Source organism: Heterodontus francisci, chromosome 12, assembly GCF_036365525.1.
Source record: "Heterodontus francisci isolate sHetFra1 chromosome 12, sHetFra1.hap1, whole genome shotgun sequence".
Classification (NCBI taxonomy): domain Eukaryota; kingdom Metazoa; phylum Chordata; class Chondrichthyes; order Heterodontiformes; family Heterodontidae; genus Heterodontus; species Heterodontus francisci.
The window spans coordinates 29,591,147-29,613,792 of NC_090382.1; positions in this window are offsets into that span (position 1 = coordinate 29,591,147).

The window sequence follows — 22,646 nt, forward strand, 5'->3', positions numbered from 1 at the left end:
GGCCTTGCTCTGGAATCCTCAGCAGCCTCTCCAACCACAAACTAAAAGTAAGTTATAATTTTAAATTAAAAATTATTTTCTGTGGAACAGGAGTGATTTCCGCCCCCACCCCCCAACTATTGCTCATCCCAACCCTCCATTTGGAACCTACCTGAGGGCCACTCTAAGTCATTTAGTGAGAGAATGAGTAAAGGTAACAATGAGAGAAAGAATAGGAAGATACTTACTCCAAAACTACCCCTAGTGACCGAGGGAAAATATTCCAAAGGTCATCAATGCGTCAACTGCTTCAACTATGGTGATCTACAACCTGTGAGCAATCACTTATAGAGATTGTGAGCAGCCTTTTACATTTGGCACACACAACACATCTGGATTTTTTAAATCGGCAGAGCATCCAGGCAGCCCTGTCGACTGTGCAAGTCCTTCCTTGTGTGAATACAATCCAATGCTGCATACATGCAGGTCTTGGTAGCAGTGTGGGTTTGGAGCACACCAATATTTAGATACCACATTGCAAGCCACTTATGTGGTGTCCAAATATTGTGCCATCAAGAGACTTTTATGTGATCGAAAAGCACAAAATCTTCTTGGATGATTTGCAGGATTTCTCACTTAGGGTTCAGCAATTCACAGTATGGGTTTGTGCCATGTGTACTATACCTCAATATTAATAAAGTGTGCATACTTGCATTGGTACTTGTCCTGATTTCATTAAACCTTTTAGAGCCATATCCGATGAACCTATGAAATTCCATGTATGTGCTTAGCTACCTCCATTCTTCCAGCTTGCATCTCTACTTTTGCTGGAGCATAGTCTTCTGCTCCAGAGCGCCTTCTTTCTTTGCTGAACCTTTTGCATTAGCTCCTGCAATCTGTCTTCCATAAAATGGGCAATTACTCTACATTGGCCTTTGGCCCAATTGCAGCTTTGATTAAATTGTATCTATTAAATTAGAAAAGAGCACTTCTCTTTAAGGGCAAGCATGAGTCTTAAAAATCTGTTGCCTTAATGTATATCCAATTATATCTAATTGTGTTTCCAGACGAGGTCCCTGTGCCTATTTTCCAGGCTCTGGGAGCCTATTGCTGATGGCCCTCCTGCCTTGGGCGCAATGGCGTTCGAAGGATGAATGAGAACGGGCAGACACTGCTTGAGTTGTGTACCTATCATAACCTCTGCATCACCAACTCGTTCTTTCACACTAAACCCTGTCACCAGGTTTCATGGAGGCACCCAAGATCGCGTCGTTGGCACCAGCTAGACCTCATCGTCACAAGGCGAGCCTCCTTAAACAGTGTTCAAATCACACGCAGCTTCCACAGTGCGGATTGCGACACCGGCCACTCCCTGGTCTGCAGCAAAGTTAGACGCAGACCAAAGACGTTGCATCATTCCAAGCAGAAGGGCCACCTGCGCATCAACACGAGCAGAATTTAGCATCCACAGCTGTTACAAAAATTTCTTAATTCACTTGTAACAGCCCTTCAAAACACTCCCACTGGGGATGCTGAGACCAAGTGGGCCCACATCAGAGACGCCATCTATGAATCAGCTTTGACCACCTACGGCAAACATGAGAAGAGAAATGCAGACTGGTTTCAATCTCATAATGAAGAGCTGGAACCTGTCATAGCCGCTAAGCGCATTGCACTGTTGAACTACAAGAAAGCCCCCAGCGAGTTAACATCCGTAGCACTTAAAGCAGCCAGAAGCACTGCACAAAGAACAGCCAGGCGCTGCGCAAATGACTACTGGCAACATCTATGCAGTCATATTCAGCTGGCCTCAGACACCGGAAACATCAGAGGAATGTATGATGGCATTAAGAGAGCTTTTGGGCCAACCATCAAGAAGATCGCCCCCCCCTCAAATCTAAATAAGGGGACATAATCACTGACCAACACAAACAAATGGACCGCTGGGTTGAGCACTACCTAGAACCAGGGAGAATGTTGTCACTGAGACTGCCCTCAATGCAGCCCAGCCTCTACCAGTCATGGATGAGCTGGTCATACAGCCAACAAAATCGGAACTCAGTGATGCCACTGATTCTCTAACCAGCGGAAAAGCCCCTGGGAAGGACAGCATTACCCCTGAAATAATCAAGAGTGCCAAGCCTGCTATACTCTCAGCACTACATGAACTGCTATCCCTGTGCTGGGACGAGGGAGCAGTACCTCAGGATATGCGCGATGCCAATATCATCATCCTCTATAAAAACAAAGGTGACCGAGGTGACTGCAACAACTACCGTGGAATCTCCCTGCTCAGCATAGTGGGGAAAGTCTTTGCTCAAGTCGCTCTAAACAGGCTCCAGAAGCTGGCCGAGCGCGTGTACCCTGAGGCACAGTGTGGCTTTCGTGCAGAGAGATCGACCGTTGACATGATGTTCTCCCTTTGTCAGGTACAGGAGAAATGCCGCGAACAACAGATGCCCCTCTACATTGCTTTCATTGATCTCACCAAAGCCTTTGACCTCGTCAGCAGACGTGGTCTCTTCAGACTACTAGAAAAGATTGGATGTCCACCAAAGCTACTAAGTATCATCACCTCATTCCATGACAATATGAAAGGCACAATTCAACATGGCGGCACCTCATCAGACCCCTTTCCTATCCTGAGTTGCGTGAAACAAGGCTGTGTTCTCGCACCCACACTTTTTGGTATTTTCTTCTCCCTGCTGCTTTCACATGCGTTCGAGTCTTCTGAAGAAGGAATTTTCCTCCACACAAGATCAGGGGGCAGTCTAACTTGCCAGTCTAAAGTGTGGCGAGTCGAAGAGACTTAGCAGTTGGCAGGAAAAAAGACAAAAGCGCAAGGGGAGAGCCAACTGTGTAACAGCCTCGACAAACAAATATTTCTGCAGCACCTGTGGAAGAGCCTGTCACTCTAGAATTGGCCTTTATAGCCACTCCAGGCGCTGCTCCGCACACCACTGACCACCTCCAGGCGTTTACCCATTGTCTCTCGAGATAAGGAGGCCAAAGAAGAAGAAGGGAGCCTACTGCAATTGGTGGGAGAAGTACAATTTTCAGCAAGGCTAGCCCTCTTAGCTGATGGTGGGTAAGTACCTATGGCTGGGCACTGCCATATTGCCATTTCAGAGTAATTGTGTACAACCCAAAACTTTGATCAAGGCAACACAGTCAGAGCTTTGTATGAAAGGCATGGATCCTAGTCTGAAAAGGATGGTGGTACACCTCTCAACCAATTACTGTGCATAGCTACCTGGAGTGAAAGGTTTTGAAGGCCTTTTGTGCTTTATGAATTTCAAAAAGTAGATCAGGCTTATGACACCCCCTTGAAATCTTATCTTCAGTGAACACCACAACTGGAATTATTCAAAATTTAGGAAACAGATCAAATTGTAAAGTATAATGGTTTTGCAAAGTCAAATTTAGATTCACTAAGTAGAGGACTAAAATAGAATATTAAGACCTCCTTGATTCATAGCGCAAACATTGTAAAGTTTTGTTTGCTTTCTCACGTATCTAATTCATCTCAATTATACAGCTGCAGCCATTCAAACAGTTGACTTATTTTAGACTGTTTACATATAGAGCAGGGACTGATATATTACAGAAACAACTTTGATATGAGGCCATGCACCTTTTGGCATTTGCCAGATACTGGCTGTTGCTTTTCATTTGTTGAAACGTTATGTGGAACTATCTGAGTGCTACCCATATGGTGAAATCTCTGCAGGCTAACAGGAAATCATCTCAATCTCATTCAGTGTATTTCCTCTTTTATCTAATCATATTTGTGTTAGTTAACAGCCTGTAATGAGTTGATGGAGTCTGCTGTCTGCTCTCATTAAATAATAATTATTTCATTTTAGTCCAAATTGCCCAATGTGAATCTGTTTTTCTAAATTGGTAATATTCCTTCTTTTAATTGATCTATGTGTACTAAAGTGAAGAATAATGGACTTTTTGGGGAAACTACAATAGGATCAAATGATTCTTAAGCCACTGAAGCAGAAGGTGAGTGTTGTGGAACCATTGTTTGGACCTTGTATAAAGTGAACTTTTTGCTTCATTTAAGAGACATGGTCAAAGCCTGTTCCATAAATATCAAAGTTGAAAAGCATGGGAGACATGAGCCAAGTGGTGCTCAATGTGCGAACTTTCCTCCAACAATATGCCAATTTCCCATTATAAATTCAGTGGGAAAAAGTAAACATCAGGGTTGGGAGCCATTCTGCCAGCTTTGTGGTGGTGGTGGGGGGAGGGGGGGTGGTGATGTGGTGGTGGGGGGATGGGAGGGTGATGTGGTGGTGGGGGGATGGGAGGGTGATGTGGGAGCAGTGGGGGGTGCGGCTGGGGGAGTGGGGGTGGGGTGTGGAGGTTTGTGGAGGTGAGTGAGGATAGTGGGGTGGGTGGAGGGAGGGAGGGCGTGGGGAGTGTGTTGGGGTGGGTGGACAGGTAGGGGCGGGGGGTGTTGGGTGGGTGTGGGGTGGGTGGATGGAGGGAGGGAGGGCGTGGGGAGTGTGTTGGGGTGGGGTGGACAGGTAGGGGCGGGGGGTGTTGGGTGGGTGTGGGGTGGGTGGACGGAGGGAGGGAGGGCGTGGGGAGTGTGGTGGGGTGGGTGGACAGGTAGGGGCGGGGGGTGTTGGATGGGTGTGGGGTGGGTGGATGGAGGGAGGGAGGGCGTGGGGAGTGTGGTGGGGTGGATGGACAGGTTGGGGCGGGGGGTGTTGGGTGATTGGGGGGTGGTGGGTGTTGGTGGTGGCGGGGGTGGTACGGTGGTGGGGGTTGGTGATGGGGTGTGGGTGGGAGTATGATGCGGGGTGTGGGGTGGTTGGGGGTTGTGTGGGTGTTGATGGTGGCAGGGAGGTGGTATGGGGGATGTGTGGGTGGGGAAGTGGGGGGTGGTTGAGAGGGTGGGGGTGTTGGTGGTGGTGGGGTGGTACAAAGATGGTGGGGGGGACATACTATCATGTTGCTGAATTCTAAAACACAGAAAGAGGCGATTCAGTTTCTTGCTTTTTTTTATTTTTTCATATATTTATTCTCTTCCCATTTTAAAGGCTATAATGGATTATTTGTCCATCAATGTTCCTGGTAGGGCTTTCATCTTCAAATATGGATTGCCATGTTCAAATATGTTAATGAAGGGAAAATGCCAAATAATGTATTTCCTGTCATTAACTGCACAACAACACTGGATATTGGGAACACCGATGCTATCAGTTGAAGAATAGGATTTAAAATTTATATTTCAATGATTAAGTCTTCCCTTATCTCTCTTTCCCCTGCACCAAAGGGAATGTACTCAATTGACTAATAATTCAAATTTTTTCTGCTTATGGTTAACCAGGTATCATGATAGTTTTTGTCAAGATCTGACTGCGGTGAACTGTAGCCGGGGTGATTGAGCAAATTATGTATAATACTCTTGTCAGACTCTTACTGAAGAACTCAATGGGTAAATATTATGTTCAATCGTTTATTGTACAGTGTCAAGTTGTGGGTAATTGGTAATGGGGAAATGGCGATGGGTTATTTAGCAGATGTGTGTTCCATAAATGATAGTTCATTAAATACAGAGGAATATTTTGCTTACATTTGGATAGACTAAGGAATTCCTTTCAGAACAAAAATGTGCAACACCAGGCTCATGGGCCAAGTTTGCTGTGGGCCATTAACAATATATTGTAGTTACTAACAAGTGCAGCACTCATAACACTTTAGGACTAAACAAGTTGAATTTTTTGATGAAGTCACAGAGAAGGTTGATGAAGGGAATATGGTGGATGTTATTTGAATTTTAAGAAAGTGTTTGATGAGGTACCACATAAAAGGTTGGTTAACAAAATTGAGGCTCATGGAATAAGAGGGTCAGTGTCAGCTTGGATAAGAAAACTGGCTTAAGGACAGCAAACGGCGAATCGTGGCAAATGGTTGCTTTTCAGACGAGAGGATGGTATACAGTGGTGTCCCCCAAGGGTCAGTGCTAGGACCACTGCTTTTTTTGCTATATATAAATGACTTGGATCTTGGAATACAGAGTAGAATCTCAAAATTTGCTGATGACACCAAACATGGAGGTGTGCCAACAGGGAGGATGATATGAACCGCCTGCAACAGGACATAGATGGGCTATCGGAATGGGCAGACAGGTAGCAGATGGAATTTAATACTGACAAGCGTGAGGTGATGCATTTTGGCAGAAGGAATATGGAGAGGCAATATGTACTTAATGGCACAGTTCTAAAGAGTGCGCAGGAACGGAGGGACCTGTGGGTGCATGTGCATTGATCTTTGAAGGTGGAGGGACATATTGAGAGAGTGATTAGTAAAGCATATGGGATCTTGGGCTTCATTGAGTACAAAAGCACGGAAGTTATGCTGAACCTTTATAAAGCTCCGGTTAGGCCCCAACTGGAGTATTGCATCCAGTTCTGTTCAACACATTTTAGGAGGGATGTGTGGGTCCTGGAGAGATGATTTACCAGAATGATTCCATGGATGGGGGATTTTAGTTACAAGGTTAGGCTGGAAAAGCTGGGGTTGTTCTCCTTAGAACAAAGGAGATTGAGGGGAGATTTAATAGAAATGTACAAGATTATGACAGAGAAAAGCTGTTCCCATTAACTAATGGTACAAAGATTATGGATCACAGATGGAAGGTTTTGAACAAGAGATGCAGGGGCGATATGAGGAACATAGAAACATAGGGAAATAGGAACAGGAGTAGGCCATTTGGCCTCTCAAAACTGCTAGATCATGGCTGATCTTCTATCTCAACACCATTTCCCACACTGTCCCCATTATCCATGATATCTTTAATATCTAGAAATCAATTGATCTATGTCTTGTATATACGCAATGAATGAGCCTCCACAGCCCTCTGGGGGGTAGAGAATTCCAAAGATTCACCACCCTCTGAGTGAAGAAAGATCTCCTTATCTCAGTCCTAAATGGCCTACCTCTTATTCAGAGACTGTATCCCCTGGTTCTAGACACCACATCCCCCCCCACTCCCCACCAGCCAGGAGAAACATCCTTCCTGCATCTATCCTGTGGAGCCCTATAAAGAATTTTCTATGCTTCAATGAGATCACCTCTCATTCTTCTAAACTCTAGAGAATACAAACCCAGCCTCCTCAATCTCTCCTCATGGGACAATCCCACCATTGCATGGTGAACCTCGTTGCACTCTCTCTATGACAAGTATATCCATCCTTGGGTAAGGGCACCAAAACTGTACACGATACTCCAGGTGTGGTCTCACCAAGGCTCTATAAAATTGCAGCAAGGTTTATTTACTGCTGTACTCAAATCCTCTTGCAATAACGGCCAACATACCAGTTACTTTCCTAATTGCTTGCTGCATCTACATGTTAGCTTTCAGTGACGTATGAACAAGGACACCCAGGTCGTTTTGGATGTCAACACTTCCCAATCTCTCACCATTTAAGAAATACTCTGCATTTCTATTTTTTTACCAAAGTGGATAACTTCACATTTTTCCACATTATATTTTCATCAGCCATGCTCTTGCCCACTCACTTAGCCAGTCTAAATCCCCTTGAAGCCTCTTTGCATCCTCCTCACAACTCACATTCCCACCTAGTTTTGTGTAATCAGAAAACTTGTAAATATTACATTTGGTCCTCACATCCAAATCATTGATACAGATTGAGAATAGCTGGGGCCCAAGCACTGATCCTTGCGGTACCCCACTCGTTACAACCTGCCAAGCTGAGAATGACCCGTTCTTCTTTTTTCATTCATGGGATGTGGGCGTCACTGGCCAGGCCAGCATTTATTGCCCATCCCTAATTGCCCTTGAGAAGGTGGTGGTGAGCTGCCTTCTTGAACCGCTGCAGTCCATTTGGGGTAGGTATACCCACAGTGCTGTTAGAAAGGGAGTTCCAGGATTTTGACCCAGCGACAGTGAAGGAACGGCGATATAGTTCCAAGTCAGGATGGTGTGTGACTTGGAGGGGAACTTGCAGGTGGTGGTGTTCCCATGTATTTGCTGCCCTTGTCCTTCTAGTTGGTAGAGGTCGCGGGTTTGGAAGGTGCTGTCTAAGGAACCTTGATGCATAGCTGCAGTGCATCCTCTAGCCTTATCTGCTGGCACACTCTTAGGTTTGTATACTCTGTCCCTTCCTGCCACATGATTATCATTGTCCTTATCACTGCCTTGCTGTCTTGCCGTCTCCTTTCTCTTTAAATTATCACATCTTCCTTCATGATCCCTCACCTCCACTTTTTAGTTTAAAGCCCTCTCTACTGCCCAAGTATTACGACTCGCCAGAACCCTGGTCCCAGCACGGTTCAGGTGAAAACTGTCTCAAAGGTACAGTTCCCACTTTCCTCAGTACTGGTTCCAGTGCTCCATGAATCGAAACCCATTTCTCCCATACCAATTTTTCAGCCATGCATTTAACTCTTTAATCTTATTTACCCTACACTAATTTGCTCATGGCTCGGGTAATAACCCAGAAATTATTACCTTTGAGGTTCTGCTTTTTAATTTAGCCCCTTCTTTTGGGCCTCCTTATCTCGAGAGACAATGGATATGCGCCTGGAGGTGGTCAGTGGTTTGTGAAGCAGCGCCTGGAGTGGCTATAAAGGCCAATTCTGGAGTGACAGGCTTTTCCACAGGTGCTGCAGAGAAATTTGTTTGTTGGGGCTGTTGCACAGTTGGCTCTCCCCTTGCGCCTCTGTCTTTTTTCCTGCCAACTACTAAGTCTCTTCGACTCGCCACAATTTAGCCCTGTCTTTATGGCTGCCCGCCAGCTCTGGCGAATGCAGCCCCTAGCTGCTCATATTCCCTGCACAGAACCTCTTTCCTACTACTGTCTATGTTGTTGGTACCCATGTGGACTATGAATACTGGATCCTCCGCCTTCCACTGCAAGTTTCTCTCTAGCCCCAAGCAGATCTCCCAAACCCTGGCACCGGGCAGACAACACAGCTTTCTGGATTCTCACTCTTGACCACAGAGAACTGTGTCTATCCCCCTGACTATAATATCTCCTACTATCACTACATTCCTATTTACTTAAATAAGGGTTCTAGAGTACATTACCATTGATTGTTGGTTTCAAATGCACAACCACTACATCAAATCCTGTCATTGATTTGCATACTTGTCTGGGGATTGCACATAATGGGGGGAATTTTAATGTGAGTGAGGCGAGCACATGGGTTTGGGTGTAGGGGTGTTGGGGGGGGGGGGGGTGTGGATGAAAACCAGGAAAAATGCAAGCGTGATGGGAGCTAGCTCCAACCTGCCGATTTCAGTATTTAACTCCAGTGTGTTACACTACATGTGTGCAACTCTCTTGGGAGAGGCAGTTTGTCCATTTCAATATGATAATTGCTCAATGAGCGTGCCATGAATGTGGGTTTTGCAGTTTAACTTTGGCTCCACGGGTTTCCTGAGCTTCTAGGAACTCGCCAGTGAAAGCCAGGCAGGAAGACAGCAACAGCTGAGGGGGCTCAAGCCATGCCAGGGAAAAATGCAAACTCAGTACTCACAGAAGCTTTGTGTGAAAGGGTTTGTTCACAGTACTTATGATGACAGGTTACTTTATACACTTTGGAGGTGCCATTACATACATATAGATGAAGTCTCATCTATACTTTGGAGGTTTGGAGGGCTGATCTGCACTTTGGAGCTCAAATCTATCAGATCAGCATGGGTGCTACTTATGTTGTGTGACTTTGGACTCCAAATGAGTACCACGGTGACGAGCGGGTCCTGCAGCAGCGGCGGCAGCATCAGGACCTGCACCAGCAGCAGCCTTGCTTCTCACAGATCTGTAGCTCCACAGGAGAACGGGGATCAGCAGAGAGATGCAGCTCCTAGGAGGCCATACCTGGTAGGCAGGATGCACAGACAGAGGATAAGCCTCTTCAACATGTTGGAACACCAGTATCTAACACCAGTATATCAGGGTCCCACGTGAGGCGGTGGCAGACATTTGCAGCCTGTTGTAATGTGACTGGCCACCATTAATTATGTAGTCGTGAATATAGGAGATATGATCACTAAGTTTGCAGATGACACGAAAATTGGTGGTGTCGTAAATAGTGAGGAGGAAAGCCTTAGATTACAGGACGATATAGATGGGCTGGTAAGATGGGCAGAGCAGTGGAAAATGGAATTTAATCCTGAGAAGTGTGAGGAGGACTAACAAGGCAAGGGAATATACAATAGATAGTAGGACCCTAGGAAGTACAGAGGGTCAGAGGGATCTTGGTATACTTGTTCGTAGATCAATGAAGGCAACAGCATAGGTAGATAAGGTGGTTAGGAAGGCATATGGGACACTTGCCTTTATTAGCCGAGGCATAGAATATGAGAGCAGGGGGGTTATGATGGAGCTGTATAAAACACAAGTTAGGCCACAGCTGGAGTACTGTGTACAGTTCTGGTCGCCACACTATAGGAAGGGTGTGATTGCACTGGCGAAGGTGGAGAGAAGATTCACCAGGATGTTGCCTGGGCAGGAGCATTTCAGCTATGAAGAGAGACTGGATAGGCTAGAGCTGTTTTCCTTAGAGCAAAAAAGGCTGAGGGGGACCTGATTGAGATGTACAAAATTATGAGGGGCATAGATAGGGTAGATGGGAAGAAACTTTTTCCTTTAGCGGAGGTGTCAATAACCAGGGGGCATGAATTTAAGGTAAGGCGAAGGAGGCTTAGAAGGGATTTGAGGAAAGGTTTTTTTCACCCAGAGGGTGGCTGAAATCTGGAACACACTGCCTGAAGAGGTGGTAGAGGCAGGAACCCTCATAACATTTAAGAAGTGTTTAGATGAGCACTTGAAATGCCATAGCGTACAAGGCTACGGGCCAAGTGCAGGAATATGGGATTAGAATAGTTGGGTGCTTGATGGCCGCTACGGACATGATGGGCCGATCGGCCTGTTTCTGTGCTGTTTAACTCTATGACTCTATGACCACAGTTTAGAAAAGATGTGAGGGTCATTGAAAGGGCGCAGAGGAGATTTACCAGAATGGTTCCAGGAATGAGGGAACTTAGCTACAAAGTTAGGTTTGAGAAGCTGGCATTGCTCTCCTTGGAGCAAAGGAGGTTGAGGGGAGATCTGGGAGAGGTGTGCAAAAGTATGACAGGTTTAGCTAAATATATACAAAGAAAAGCTGTTCCCATCAGCTGATTGTACAAGGACTAGGATTTAAGATGTCAGACAAGCGATACAGTGGGGGTTTGAGAAAGAACCTTTTATGCAGCAAGTGGTATTGACCTGAAACTCACTGTCTACAAGGGTGGTGGAAGGGGAGACGATCAATGATTTCAAAAGGAAATTGGATGTGCATGAGGGAAATAAACTTGCGGAGCTATAAAGATAGACGAAGTTGCTATGGGTACCCGCATGGGTCTATGCCTGCCTTTTTGTGGGATATGTGGAACATTCCTACTCAGTCCCCACCCCCTCCCCCTCCTCACCTCTTCCTGTGTCTTCCTGCTCTTATTCTGAACTAGAAAATTTCAATGACTTTATTTCCAATTTCCACCCTTCTCTCACCTTCACATGGTTTATCTCTGACTTTTCCCTTCTCTTCCTCTGTTTCCATTTCTGGGGATAGGCTATCAACCAATATTCACTGTATGCCCACAGACTCCCGTAGCTGCCTAGATTACACTTCCTCACTCCCGCTTCTTGCAAGGACTCAATTCCATCCTCCCAGTTTCTCCGTCTGTTCGGATGATGCAACCTTCCATGCTAGTGCTTCTGATATATTTTCCTTTTTCCTCAACCGAGGATTCCCCTCCACCGGGTTGACAGGGCCCTCAATCGTGTCAATCTACTTCACGCATTACTGCTATTTCAGCTCTTATCCCTTCCCCTCCATCCCAGAACCATGATAGAGGACCCCTTCTCCTCATCTTCCACCCCTCCAGCCTCCGTATTCAACAAATCATCCTCTGCCATTTCTGTCACCTCCAGCGTGATGCAACCACCAAACATATTTTCCCCTGCCTTCCAATGCCAAAGGGATGATTCCCTCTGTGACACCCTGGTCCATTCCTCAGTTACCACCAGCACCTCCTCCCTTTTCTATGGCATCTTTCCATGCAAGCAAAGTAAATGCAGCAGCTGCCCATCTTACCTCCGCTTTTCTCACTGTCCAGGGCCCTAAACACTCCTTCCATGTGAAACAATGATTTACATGTATTTCTTTCAATTTAATATACCGTATTTAAGCTCGCAATGTGGCCTCCTCTACATTGGGGAGACTAAATGCAGACTGGTTGATCACTTTACAGAACACCTCCATTCAGTCCTCAAGCATGGCTCCAAGCTTCCTGTCACCTGTCGTTTTAATCCTCCACCTTGCTCCCACTCTGACCTTTCTGTCCTTGGCCTGCTATAGTGTTCCAATGAAGCTCAAAGCAAGCTCGACGAACAGCACTTCATCTTTCGACTGGGCACTTTGCAGTCTTCCAGACTCAACATTGAGTTCAATAATTTTAAATCACAACAATTGCTTCCATTTTTTTCCTTTTTTTTTTGTATATTTTTTGCTGGTTCATTTATTTCTCCCCTCTTTGTTCTTTCTTAATCCCTTTACTTTGTGTTCCGACAGCTGTTATCCTGCCATTCCATCCAAACACATCTTTTGTTTCTTTACTTGTCCCATTTCCAGCCAACTTTGGCTTTGTACCATGAAACCTTTTGTCATTTAATCTGTTCTACCCTCTACCTTAAAACATACCTTCCCTTTTGTCTTCTTCCTCCCTCCCTGCTTTCACTTGCTCACTGATGAAAGGTCACTGACCTGAAGCACTCTCTCTGTTTTTCTCTCCACAGATGCCGCTTGACCTGCTGAGTATTTCCAGGATTTTCTGTTTTTGTTGTGGTGTGCCAAGCTCTGCATTGTGCAGCAGTGAGGTTTGGACCTGCAGGAGGAAAAAGGCACAGAGCACAATGCCTCTTCGGATGATTCTAAGGAGGAGGAGGAAAACAAGAAAGAAGATGGTGCAGGCAATGCACCATCAGTGGCTGATATTGCGGCCTGGGATGCCCTCATTATTGCAAGTTTCACTCAGGTTTCACCGGTGCACCCATTTAACAACTGCATGCAAAAGACACTTTTGCACCTCTCACCACCCTTCATGACCCCCACCACCAAATGACACTAACACAAAGCAGTCATGAAAACAACCAAGCCTCCTTTTCATAGCTCCACCCATTGCCCAGCATCAATTGCCAGCCAGCTACCAAGAATGGGTAAGATGAAGAAAGTGGTACAAAAGAATAATAATGATGTGGCTCAAATAGAAACCCAGAACCTAAACATTCTAACAATGTATAATACACCCGTGTGCATGCCTTGGTGCGATTAGAAATCTTTACTCAACCTCTTCCATGCACTTCCACATGCTGCAACCTCTAAGACTTCAAAACAGGTAGGGGCAAGTTGCTGAGTTCCCTGCTCTGACTGCTGAAATGTTCTTGGCCAACGGCCTCTGGTTTTTGAAGACCATGAGGGCCCCACCAAACACTGATCCACCTGCATCTGTGTAGGGGCAGACTCGGCCATCCAGGACACACGGTAGCATGCGGGGCTCTGACCGGGGTGAGGAGACAACAGGTGAGAAGCGGACACAAAAACAAGAAATGCTGGATTCACTCAGCAGGTCTGGCAGCATCTGTGGAAAGAGAAGCAGAGTTAACGTTTCGGGTCAGTGACCCTTCTTCGGAACTGACAAATATTAGAAAAGTCACAGATTATAAACAAGTGAGGTGGGGGTTGGGCAAGAGATAACAAAGGAGAAGGTGCAGATTGGACCAGGCCACATAGCTGACCAAAAGGTCACGGAGCAAAGGCAAACAATATGTTAATGGTGTTTTGAAAGACAAAGCATTAGTACAGATTAGGTGTGAATATACTGAATATAGAACATCAGCAAGTGCAAACCTGAAGAAAAACAACCTGAAAAAAACAGTGGGTAAGCAAACTGAACAAACTAAGATGAAATGAAATAAATGCAAAAAATGTAAAAAGGAATGCAAAAAAAAGGAAGAAAAAATAACTAAAAATGAAAGTAAAGTGGGGGGCTGTCATGCTCTGAAATTATTGAACTCAATGTTCAGTCCGGCAGGCTGTAGTGTGCCTAATCGGTAGATGAGATGCTGTTCCTCGAGCTTGCGTTGATGTTCACTGGAACACTGCAGCAATCCCAGGACAGAGATGTGAGCATGAGAGCAGGGGGGAGTGTTGAAATGGCACATGAGAAGCGGAAGCGCTTTGAGTTGAGTCCTCATTTCTACATCCCCTTTCTTCATCGTCCCTCTCATGGCTCACTCGCACTTCCCTGTCAACAATGAGCTGGAGAGCACTTTGCTGTAGATCAGTTAAGTCAATAAATGACCAAGGCTAGGGTGGCATTCATAGGGCTGGATTTTGTGTAGGGTGCTGGGCCAAAAAGGTGGGGCAGCCTCACCTCTGCATTTTCGTGACTTTAAAGGGACAGGGATCCTGCTTCCAAGAGCTGCTGGGTAATCAGAGGGCTGGCAGCTAGGCAGAATAGGCAGTGCCACTGGGAACAATGGCCACTGCCAGTACTACAGAGGCCTCAGACCCAGGCCCAGTGATGGAACTGGGAGGAGAAGCGGAGTCACCAGGGCCAGTCCAGAAGGCCGTGGAGAAGGAGGGGGGTGGGGAGTGGTCATTCAGTCCAGGGGGTGGGGGTGTCCCTGGGAATAAAGCTGTTCCTGGTGGTGTCCTCCGTGGGCCACAAATTTCCCACAGAGGGATCCCCCCCCACCACCACCCCCGACTAAGTACGCAGGGAGGGCAGACCCTCGCTTCATCGATGCTGACCTGGATTTAAAGCTGCAGGCTGTGAGGGAGAGGAGAGACTTCCTCTTCCCGGAGGGTGTCAGTAGGAGGCCACCTCATCCTGCAGCAGTCTGTCTTATCCCCCTTCACCCCCTCTTCCTCCTCCCCTCTCACCTCCTGCTCCTGATTCTGCTCCCGCCTCTCCCTGGATGAACTGTCTTCTTCCAGGACCTCACTGTCCTCAAGGTCCACACTTTTCTGGAAGGCCATATTATAGTGTGTGCAGAAGACCACCACAATGACCGAGACCCTTGCAGAAGGGTATTGGAGGGCACCACTCAACCAGTCCAGGCACTGGAATCACTTCTTCAGAAAGGAGGAAGCTCTTGTTGTGGTCACAGACCAGTTAGATGTTGAGGGAGTGGAAGCCCTTCCTGTTGATGGATCTCACTGTCCGGTAACTGGGTGCCTTGGTGGTCACATGGGCACAATCAATGATGCCCCGCACATGGGGAATACAGCAATTGGAGGCCAAACACAATGCCCTCTGTACCTGCGCAGGCCCATCTGTGCCAAAGTGGATGTAGCACCCCCCCCCCCCCCGCCCCCCCGCGTCCTCCTGAATATGATATCTGTGACCTGCCTGATGGTCTGATAAGCTGCCAACTGCAAGATGCCACCTAGGTCTGCAGGTGATCCTTGGAATGACCTAGTTGCATAGAAGTTTAGAGCGATGGAGACCGTGACAGCTGCAAATAGGGGATTGCCATGGGAGCCGTGAGGGCTCAGGTTATTTTTGTTCAGAGCAAACAGGCCCAAGACTATTTGCCTGGATCGGTGCAGGCTTCTACGACACTAGCGCTGATATTTGCAGATAGCTGACTCTTGGGCTGTGCACTCGATATCGTGGGTAGTGTCTACCTCCTCTTGCAGTCCCCTCGCTGTGCTCCTCTGGCCTCCTGCTGTCCAGGAAGTTGCATCTGTCGCAGGTCATCCTGATTACTTTGTCCAATGTCAGAGTAGCCTTTTCCCATCTGAACTCCGTCAGCTGGGCTTTGTGCCTTCATCAGGCCTTCCTCTGCCAACCCCAGCTGCCCTAGTGATGCCAGCAGGCTCACGTCCTTCTCTGGACTCCTGCCACTCACCACTGAGAAAAGCAAGTCTTACAGCTCCAACAATGGCGACTATGTGGCACTTTTGAAGCAGCTGCACTTTACTTTGTGCCTCTGCAGTGTTTTAATCAGCCCATCCCATAGCACTCCTGGCCCTCCGCATTGTGGACATCTTCTAAACCCCACCGTGGTCCAAACATAGTGTTCTCCCCATGCCCTCCGTATGAAAATCAACAACTGCTCCTGAAAAGCTTATTAATGAGTTCCATTGTCATCATCATCATCAGTACCTTGAAATAAAGATGATGTCTGCCAGGGTCCATGACTTGTATATGCTCAGCTGACTCAGCAGGCCAATCCTGGAACCACAGGTCTTCATGCAGAGAGTACAAATGTTGCCCTGAGGGAGGGGCATTTTCAAGCCAGGGTCCTGCTCTCTCTCCTTCCGCTTTCGACATTTCTCCACAGCAGAGTTTATAAGGTCAGTTTCTGACTCTGTTGTGGCTTGTTGGATGAGGCGTCACCACATGGCACGTTTAGTGGCCTTCAGAGTGTCTTTAAAATGTTTTCTCTGTCCTCCTTGAGATTGAGTGCCATCCTTAAGTTGTGAAAAGAGGATCTGCTTTCAAAACTGATTATTTGGCATGTGGATGCAATGTCCAGACTGGCAGAGCAGGGTGGAAATTCTCCAGCAATCACAATGAGCTCAACAAGTGATTTATTGGAGCTGTAGAGGCTTGTCATTCCTGCTTTCCTGGCATCCCTTTTAAAAACGGCATGCTTTCTGGGGGTGGCGGGACCCAGTGCCAACCTCCAAGAATGCGATCTTTAAATCACACTTGCCTCCGCACCCACGCTCAGTGAGCTTTAAAAATCTGGCCCATTAAATCTGTTTCTCTCTCCACTGATGCTGCCAGAACTGCCAAGTATTTCCAGTGTTTTTTGTTTCTATTTCAGATTTCCAGCATCTGCAATATTTTGCTCTTAATTTAGCATGCATCTGCCTTGTTTGGAATGAGTGATTAATAAACCAGTTATTAGAAACTGGAAGTTGGTCCAACTTTATTCGTCTAAAGTGACAGGTTCTACTTCAACTGTTTTTGAATTTCTTGCTCTGTATTTTAAGTCTCTGACTATTTCTTTGTCTTTCCTTCCATTTGTTGTCTCTTGTTTTTCTCTCTGTTTCTTCACTACTTTCTGTTTGCTTTTACATTAACCTTTTCCTATATCATGTAATTATACAATGCATCAATATGTTTCCAAGTCACTGTATCTTTCTCTCCTGGGCCCTACTGAGTCTCAGCGCTTGTTACTTACATTGATCATGTGATGCTATCTTTCAACACCCAAACAAATTCAAAAGCACAATACTGTTAATGCTGGAAATCTGAAATAAAATAGAAAATGCTGGAGATACTCAGAGGTCAGGCAACATCCATGGAGAGAAAAACAGACATTCCCTTTCCAACAACAAACTGCAGGTTGTTAATCTTTTTACTCTGCTGCCAGCCTCGTATTCCAGCCAATGGTATAGTCTCTGGCTTGCTATCAGAGAGCCAACCAGGAGTGACCACAGTGAAAGGAATTCTAATGACAAGAAAACAACTCTGTCGGCACTACTTTAAGTGACAAAGAATTATTCCCCACAGGAGAAGAATGTACTCATCAATAGAGCAAGTTCTTGGCTTCTGCACTAGACTACATGAGGAGGAGGGGAGGGAAAAATAAAAGTATCTAGCCCCTGTAAAAATATATTAAAATACTTAAAGAGGCAAATGAGCGCATTCATAATTTTTTAGTAATGTGAAATCTAATTTCCTTTCAAACAGTTTTACAGTTATCAATATTTACAGTTACATTCCTCTAATACATCACAACTATTTTCACTAGGTCACTGGATACTAATAACTAGGAGCAGGAACCCAAGCTGATATTTCTGCCCATCCTGGTTAGAGTCCTTGGAGCCAATTGCACTGCCCCAGCTGCTGGCCAATTAAAATCAACTCACTGAGAAAGATTAGAAATCAAAGCCGCAGCCTTCACATTGTAAGGGTTTGTTTCACGCCAATATCTTTCTCAACTATACTAATATGGGAAACTCAATTGATTGTTTTCAGACATTGCTGTCTAGTCTAATACATGCAAAAAGCTTATTTCAGGGTCTTTATACTAGATATATGACTTCAGGTGAGCATCAGTGATGACTCCTGTAAGCAGACCTTTCTTTAACATTAGACAGTAAGTAAATAGTACTCCGTACAAACTATATTGACAGTAATTACACACGCTACTTCTTGAAAACCCTTAAGGAAAAAGTGCTTCTCCTGTTTCAACTTTTCAACATAAAGTTGATATTTGAAGCGTATTCGCTCATACTTACATGGCAAAATGCTGTGTGGAGCCATATCTAGTTCAGTCTCTATTACCTTTCAAATTCCTGACTCACCGACTAGTATAAAATTAGACATAAATATGTCGTCGTTACAAATTTCAGGTCTGCACTATATATTCTCTTGGATTAGGCATCACTGGTCAATTTTGTAAACAGAGCCTGTATCCCCTACTGGCAGTATACCATACTTTACTGCCTAATATATAGTTACATGATAGTATGAGCAAGGCTAAAACAATAAAACTGTATTCTCTCAATTGACGCCTCAAGCATTTTATCTTCCCTTTTGGAAGGCAGTCTAATGAGCACTCTAGTGGAACAAAGCCCATTGTAAGCCAAAAACAGGTCTATTTTAGGTGAAATATATAAATGAACAGTGCAACGTGAATAATAACAAAGCATGCCACTCTGCTCCTGTTAATGAGATACGCTCACTTTACAGGCTAGCAATAATGAAACTAGCTGGCAAGAACCTTTCTCTTAAAGCAGTGGTTCTCAAACAGGGGTCCACGACGCAGGTCCAACCTTACGGGTGGGTGGCCACCCAAGGTGCTGTAGTCAAGCATAAGCGGGTGAACAGTGTCCATAGGCATGCTCTGCACCCTGGATACTTCTGCTGTCCTCCCAATCTTCTGCTCCAGACCCTGCTCTGTCCCTCCTTGTGCTCCCCAAGTGCTTTCCCCGTGCCTGCTGTCTCCGGGCTCCTGCTCTCACCGGGCTCCTGCTCTCTCTATGCTGTGCTTCCCCAGTGCTCTTACTCTTCCCCATTCCCCTAGTGCTTTCCTCGGGGTCCTGCCCTGTTTGGTTTCCTGCTTGCTCCATGCTCCTGCCAAGCATAGACAGACTCTGTAGTGAGAAGTAGGCACACCCAAACTCACTGATGATACCGGTTAGTAAATAGCAGCATTCTTAAAAACATTAAAACACTCTTTATAGGCAGCACATTTGTATTATGAGTATTATATGTATTCCCTCCGTGGATCACCAGTATTTATCGACCTGACCAAAGCATTTGACTCAGTAAATCGTGGGGCTCTATGGATTGTGCTCCAAATGTCCAAGAAACCTCATCACAATCCTGCAATTGCTCCATGATGATATGACTGCAACTGTCTTGAATGGGAGATCTGAAACAGATACTTTCAAAATCCGGAGTGGGGTCGAGCAAGGTTGTGTGATAGCCCCCATACTATTTACGATCTACCTGCCAGTGGCTATTCACCTCATGAAAGATCAGACAACTTCTGGTGTGAGTATTAAATACTGCCTTGATGGAAAATTCTTTAACCTCAATTACCTCCACGCCAAAACTAAACTGACCACCATAGACATGCATGATCTACAGTTTGCAGATGACTGCAGTGTCGTTGCCCACTCTGCACCAGACTTGCAAGCCAGTCTTGATCTCTTCAATTCTGCAGTCAAAAGACTCGGCCTGTCCTTGAATGTTGCCAAAGCAAAACTCATATATCAACCCACACTTAGTCAGCCAAATATTCCACCACCCATATATGTTGAAGAAGAGGCTTTAGAATATGTTGAGCACTTCCCATACCTTGGCAACCACCTCTCTCAAAAGGCCACCATTGACGAGAAGATCCAACAACGGACCAGCTGCGCTAGCTCAGCCTTCTACAAACTAAAGCAGCAAGTGTTTGACAACAACGATCTCCGCAAGTCAACAAAAGACCTATTGGACAGAGCAGTTGTTGTCACCACACTCCTGTACTGCAGTGAGACCTGGACTGTGTATCAGTGACACATAAGAGCACTAGAGAAATTCCATCAGCAATGCCTCCGCCACATCCTCTGGATTCAATGGAAGGGCCATTGAATAAACGCTAGTGTTCTTCTTGAAGCCAGCTCCTTTAGCTCTCAGGCAAAACTCCTGAAAAATCAAGTTTAATGGACTGGACACTTCCGGATTGCTGGAAATTGTCTCCCCCACCAGGTCCTGTTTTCTCAACTCTCAAGTGGGCAGCAATCCAGGGAGGACAAAGAAAACACTTCAAAGACACTCTCAAGGTCTCTTTGAAGTGCCGCAACATTGACATCGATGACTGGGAGAAGCTTGCTACCAATTGTTCAAAATGGGACAACTTGTCCATTGAGCTGCATCATGCTTTGAGCCCAAATGCCTTAATGAAGAGGCAGAGAAGAAAAGAAAAGGAAGCAAATTCTACACTCTGGATCACAATACCTTGTGGGAGTCTTGCCTCAAGTGCGCAAAGATCTGCAGGTCGAGAATCAACCTGTTCAGTCACATGAAGAGTCATAGCAGAATCTTGTGACCCTGAGTTGATGTCATCCTCAAATCGAGGGACAGCCGACAATTATATGTATTATAATTTAGATGTGGTAGCCATGATTTCTAATTCATTTGCAAAGGGGCCCTTCAACCAAAAAGATTTGAGAACCACTGTCTTAAAGGATATACAATTTTCATAAGTCCGTCATAAGACTGCCCATCTCCATCTGGCTGTTTAAAATGTGAGACATTTCTACCTTATTGACTTCCAAATGAAGAAGCGAAAAGCTTAATCTTGGCACCTCCCCCTTACCGTGACAACTATGCTGTCTGTTTAGCTAAGCCTCCTGCTGTGTTCGATAGATTAAATTTATCCAACATTTTAGATGCAACTCTCTCTGGAATGTGCTAATAACCACCTCCATTGTTTCCAACTCGTATGGCATGATGAGTATACATTTAATCTGGTAGCCCAGCTAAAAGTCTGAATCCGCATCCTGAATAGCTTGTGTGTTCCTGGGAACTGATCCAAATTTAATTTCATAGCAGTATTATAACATAAATTAATCTCATTCTCTTTTCAGTCAAGTAGGTAAATATCTTGAAATATGTTTAGAATATGTATTGAAAGAGAGAACATTGGACAACTGTATTCCTAGACATTACTTAGGGTCAACCATCACTCAAAGTTTGTCTAGAAATTAATGAGTTGTCTAACCAGTTATTAAGAGTACTACTTGACAGATCGACACCAATGACTCTGCATTCAATAGGTATTAGCATAATTAGCATCCTTTGTTTGACAAGAACCAAGCTTCACACATAGATTAATACCCTTGGCACATGAGGCCACAGCATATGTTCCTGTAGGTTATGGCAACCTAATATTAATCTAATGTGTGCCGAACCAGCAAGAACTAGTCCAAACAAACTTAACAAAGAGAGAATGCTTTGTCCTTGACACTCAGACTATTAATATTACCTTAAATAACAACATTATACTGAACAGTAAATTAGGAAAATTTAGCAGTAGTTTTGTAGAGAAAAAAATGAGTATTTCCATTAGTACAAACGAATGCACATTTTACATGTGTATATTATTCAAAGCAAAACCCAGACGACAAAGGAGTGCCACATACTCTAAGAACTGTATAAAAAGTTGAATTAGCACTGTATCACTGTTTTTTGATTGTCATTAATGAAAAATAGCCTGGAGGGAAAGAAAGATACTGGACAAAGAACCTATTCAAAGTTAAACTGTTTGGTTAAATGACCATACAAAGTGAAACAACTTTCATTGTAATTCAAAGTAGAGAAAAGTAATGAATGGTTAAATTCACTACATTACTTACTTTAAAGTAACTTTTTAAAGAGGCCTTGTTTGGAAAATTATAATCGCTTAAGCCTTGTGGTGGCTCTCTTTTGTCGTCATCTTAGCATGATACCAAAAAATGTTTTTATTCAATCTATATCCTTGAGCGGAGGCTATGTAAGATGAAATATATTGTAACTTTCTACTAGTTAATAGTACGCTTCTATTTGACCAGAATATGGAAGTGTCTGGCAATTTGCATAAACCAATTGTCTCATTTATTAAAGCAGTTTTTTGAATGATTTCAGCCCTCAAGTGGTAAATCAAAGATGGGTAAGTTGGAGAACAGTTTATTTTTGCCAAATTGTACTGATGATCTTGAACCTGAAAGAAGTTCCTCTTAAATCTAATGATGGAAATATACAAATGCTCATTAAAAGAGATATTTAACAAAGTTTAACAGAACCCCGTAGTACTTCAGCTTAGATGATGACATGAAATCTAAACAGATTTGTCGTATGTAGATTTTTGATAACACTGGTGAAGAGCCAGCAGGCCTCATACTTTCTTTGCCAAGATCACTTTCCGATCTAGGGTCCGATCCATGGAGCAGGATGAGACGTGCTCATGTTTCTTCTTCAAAAAGGTGCACAGAGAGAACTCTGTGATTAGCAGCCTGAAGGAAGAAGATGGCTTGTTAACATCATCACAGCCTGACATAGTAAGGATAAGTAAATCCTTTTATGCCGGGCTGTACTACGTGAAGGCACAGACAACACCGCTTCCCAGTCTTTCCTGTCC